We start from the raw sequence: 5,443 nt of genomic DNA on the forward strand, positions 1-5,443 counted from the left end.
CCTTCGATCCCAGTACAGCGTCACAAGCTGCAAACCCAAATCAAATCCCTCCCAGCTAGCCAGGCTCTTTATTATACCAGCCCCAAATGTCACAGGCGAGACTCCAACCTGGCTCTCCCAACAAAATACTTGCCAGGAAGGGGGTCCAGCTCACCATGAGATTGGCAGGGCGACAAGAAGCATTAGGAAAAAGGAGTGCGGGAGACAGTCCCCCACTCAACCCCAAACTCCAAATCCAAAAGCTGCCTGGAAGACATCAGGTCCTGGTGAGTCTCTGCACCTTGTGCTTTCATTGCTGTGACACTATCATCCGGAGGAGAGCAGAAAACACGGCTGATCTCAGAGGACATCCCAGTCGCAGGGGATGCCGGGCCAGCAGGGAAGAGGAGGACAAGACAGTCCAACACAGAAGAGTGCCAAGGAGCTAGAAAAGGCCTCCTGGAAGGGAAGAGGAAACCCAGGAGGTATGAGGGAGGGCTTGGCCTCTGGAAAGTCCAGCCTGGAAAGAGTGGGAAATCTCAGGGGAACTGCCGATTCAGGTCCAGAAGGAAGGTGGCAGCCCGGGACTCTCACAGGAGAGGCTTATGCCGTGAGGCCGTTTCCATCCCAGTTCTGCTCGGAAAAGGCGCAGACTTTGGGATGGCTTTATAACCTGGACTCCTATTCAGGCCCCCTTCACCATGGTATAATAGCACTATGCTCCTAGCAGTCTGAAAAGAGCCCCTACCCAATAAACACCACCCTTGTTCATCCGCAGCCCCCGCTCCTGTACTCATCCCCCTGCAGAACGGAACAGGGCTAACCATGCAGCGACGAGGGAAGTGATCCCAAACCGGGCACGTGGCCCCACGGCCCCACACTCAGGAAGAGCTCAGTCCCTACCCTGCCCCAAGAGATGGTCCAGGATGCCCCCAGCTCAGCCTGCGTGACACCAGCAGAGCTCAGCCTTCCCTACCCTCCCAGCCCGGAGGACGGGGGGAAGGATGTTGCTTTTGCCCTATTACACATGCCTACAGTGCTTACCCTGGTCCTCCTGCCGGCTGCAAGCAAAGGATTCTGCCGACTGTGTCACCAGGCGCAGGTTTTGTTTAGCGACGGACGTGCCTTTTCTGCACATGGAGTTTAGCAACACACCCTCCTCTCTGCTGGAGCAAAGGAAGACCCTTAAGGGCCCCACATTAGCAAACCTAGTTACCCCTACATACTGCTGAACCCTCCTTCAACCCAGGACTCCTGTACTGTATATATTGCAGCTCGTTTCTTCCTTGCCCTCAGAGTGTACACACACACACACTATACATATAGATATGGGTATAGACATACATGTATCTATACACACACAGATATTTATCTATATACCCACATGCATATACATCCGCACAATTTTATATACACACCCATTTTAGAAATATATGCATACATTATATATATATATTATATACATACATACATGTATGTGCACATATATAAAAATAATATGTGTATGTTTCATGCAAGCATTGCGCACGCGCACACGCACACACACACACACTGCAACTGCCCCTAGCTTATCATTTTTTGCCCTTGCCCCAGTAATGTATGCATGGTAACCTATAGGTTATGTAGCATATGCCACTGGATGCAACCCCTGCCTCACAGTATATGGTATATACTGCTGTATGCTTATCCCAACCCTACTGCTTATATATAGTATGGCACCCCCTACAACAGAGGTGGCCAACCTGTAGCGTGCATGCTACAAGTGGCATGCCTAGCCTTTCTGTAGGGTGCACGGCAGATCATGGAGGGGGCAGGCAGCAGAGCAGCAGATAGGACAAGGAGCACAAAGCAGAGCAGCAGAGCAGGCAGCAAAAGCAGAGCAGTGGATTGGGCAGGGACAGGACTCGGGGAGGGTGAGAGACTAATGCATGGCATACCTGACAGAAAGGTTCCCCCCACGACCATACAGCAATAGTATCAAATACCCAAGCTGCCTCCAGTCTTTATTTGGTCTTTGTAACAGATTCAGGTTCTGCAAAAATGCAATTTTTTTTTAAAAGAAGGATGTTTCTAGGCCATACAGAGGCTGAGAAAAGCTTCCCTGCATGGCTCTAGTGGAAGCTCCTGGGAGCAGGGACAATCTTACACAGTTTGATAGGATTCTGATCATGTAAGAGTGCCATTGTAGCCCTGAAGGTCCAAAAATTACATGAGACAAGGTTTTCTTAGGGAAATATCTTTTATTAGACCAGCAAAGTACTTGGAATAGAGTTAGAAAATATCTTTTGAATGCAAGATATTCTTCCTCGGGTCCCTTGAAGAAGAATGTCTTGCATTCAAACTTGTCTAATTCTATCCCAACTACATACCTGGTCCAATAAAAGATATCCCCTTAAGAAAGGCGTCTCTCATCAAAAACTGACCAGGGTGCCCCCCAAGATTCAGGAGGCACTAGTCACTCGTGCCAAGAGCTCTAGGTGCTACTGCAGTGGGAATGAATGAATGCCTCGATGAATGAATAAAGGACGCAGCGATGTCTTCCTGAGTCTGGCAGCAGCCTGCAGCAGCTCTGTGAGATGGCACTGTGCTTCCCTTTGTCTCAAGCCAGCATTCCTGCCAACAGCCAGGTGGTGAAATAATTAGGCTGAACATTTGCATTCCTAACGTGCATGGTTCCTGCCTACCCAAATCAAATAATTGTAAAGACAAATAGGAAACTTTTTAAAGAAAAGGACTGAAACAGCATGGGTTCTGAAAGCACATGGCAGCATTCTTCTGCTTCCGAATGGAAAAGAATACATTTGCCTGAAATTAGATATGTGAGTAACTATGCCACCTTTACGCACTTTGCCTGACACTGCAGGAATCCTTTGTTGGCCGCTCAAACTGGTTTTCCACAAGGTTTGTACCCCCTTTCAGCTCTGAAGACAACATACACAAGAGTCATCCCATCCAGAAGGAATAAAGCATCATCGGGACAGAAAGAAAGAGACAGACGTTTCAGCAAACTACTTGGCTGTTTTGTACTGATGAAGGAGATCTGCAGCTACAGAGAATAAGGGAAATAGCTGTATCTTTTTAAGTGCCAACTGGGTGACCTTATCCTGTCCAGCTGCATGGATTTAAATCAAAGGGGAAGCAACTAAAAACAAAACACTGGCAAAAATAAGGGGCAGTATGGCTCCTTGGGGAAGCAACAGGGAAGGTAAGACTTGGGAAATACTCCCAAGCTGACAAAACTTTTCTGTCTAGGTCTAACCCAAGATCAAAGTTGTACTGAGACCTTGAAGAGACTAGCACAGCCAAGAAGTTGGGAAGAGTGGGTTGTCAGCAGCTGCTGGTTGAGGGTCTCTATCGGAGACTAAATGCAGTCAGCTTCTCCAGCCCTGGAGACAGAGGGACCTGGACCATTTGGAACAGACCCACACTTGCAAGGAAAAGTTTAGGCAAGGGACAGTATATGCATATAGGCCTCCGTTGCCCTGGCCCTTTCCCTTGCCTACATACCTGTGGGTGAATAAATTATGCTTTGCTTTCCATCACTTTAACTAGGGTCACAGGCCCCCAGAGAACAGGGCCTTAACGTATGGCCATTGTGTCCTCAGTTGGGAGAGGATCAACGAGAGCCATTTCCAGATAGTGATGCCTGGTAATGTCTCTGATGGCCCAGAGCTCCCGAATGGACAAAACCACCAAAGTGCACAAAGACAAAGGTACGGACGCCGTTTCTGCCATACAGAAGAACAGATGGGAAACAGGAGGCTGCCCCGGGGGGCCAGTCCAAGGGCAGCTGGGCCCTGTCTAGGTGCGCACCATTTGAAAGAGGTGCAAGAAGTCCGGCTGTCACCCTACGGGAGCACTTGAGAGGGACTGGAAACTCACTCTGCCTTCCCCTGGCTAGATGGTTGCTATGTGCCATATGTCAAAGCACTGCTGCCAGGAGCACTGTGTCCCAGACTGCTCCCTAAGCATTTTTCTCTTGGGAACATCACTTCAGTCTTTGCTTGAATTCAGCTTGAGCGAGCTGCTCCTCACCCAGGTGCTAATCAACCAAAGACATGAGAACAGGCCTGCAATGGCACTAGCTGTGTCTGCAGGATGGGAAATGTATAACCAAGAGTCGCTGGCATTTTGTTGGCTGCAGAGCCCACGCAAGCTCACCGTGTCTCCAGCTGCCTTCCTGTGGATCCTGAAAAGGGAAAGATGTGAGCTGAAGAGCAGGGGATGCTACAGGTGGGGGATCTGGGAGAAGATCTACGTCACCGGTGTCTGGGTCCCATCAGGCAGGAAAGGCTGATGCCAAGTACCGCTGCACCCTCTACCCTCTGTGCCACGTCGATGGGGCAGCAGCATCTTGAGGGCAATGGCATTCAAAGCTGCCGACTGAATGACATGAGTAGAGACGTGACCTATACCACCACTGGGACGACGCTTTTGTTTTCGGCCCACGAGCACTGCTTTTGTGTTGTGCCCTCCCTGCAGCCTGGTCACAAAGCACCTAGGACACTATCACATGATACTGGAGCTATTGTTCGTCTGTAGTTTTTTGATGATTTAGCTTAGAAATCAGAAGCTGAAGGCAGGGCATGTGCTGGTGAGATCATTCAGCGTTTTTGTGCGAGGACTACCGGATCTTTCAGCAGCTGGCAGGTTTGCCTCTCCGAAGTACTAAAAAGCAGTTGTTTTCTTGGTTTCCACCAGCTAGCAGATGTAAGGAACATTTCTCTGCTCGTGGGATGAATGTTTCCAAAGGCTTCCAATGCTTCGTTGTACATCATAAACTAGAAGTCCATCAGAGTGGTGGGGTGGTAAATCCCATCCGTCCATTGCCAGGGGTTTTGCCCTGGAAAGCTCACGATGTGTCCAGTGGCCCATTGGTAGGATGTAAGATAAGGACTCCTTGGAGTTGGTGGTTGGATCTGACGTCGGGGTTACGCAGCCTACATGGGTTAGTTGGTTTACGGTGCAGAACAGCTCTGCTGGCAGTGGTTTTATGGTTGTGAGGGAGGATAAAATGCTCTTGTGCAGTGGCACGGCCTTGTAAGATGTCTTTGTGCTGTTGACTGATGGATGTGGAGTGGGTTTTACACCCACAGCAGTCTAGCCTTGCACCCACCACGTTCCTCACCCGAGACGGTCTGCGGGCAGTCGTGGTCAGTATAAGGGCAGAGAGCTGATTGAGCCAAGGATGTTAACAGCAGCAATCAGTAGGCAAGTTTACTTCTTCACTAGCTTGGCACCTCTGCTGCCTGGCTGCTGAATTTAGCCTTCTCTGTTGAGCTAAAAAACTTAAAAGAATTACAATTTTCCTTTCAGTTCCCTAATGAGAGGGAAGGCAGACCACAATCTTTGCCTAGAAGAGGCAACAGCTTCTTTAGGACAGTGGGAAGTTATGAGAACCAGGGATACAGGTTGTCTGTTTCTCATTGGGAAATGGAAAAAAAAAAAGCGGGGGGGGATTTTT

This window comes from Crocodylus porosus, unplaced genomic scaffold, assembly GCF_001723895.1.
Source record: "Crocodylus porosus isolate Cpor-Errol unplaced genomic scaffold, CroPor_comp1, whole genome shotgun sequence".
Classification (NCBI taxonomy): Eukaryota; Metazoa; Chordata; order Crocodylia; family Crocodylidae; genus Crocodylus; species Crocodylus porosus.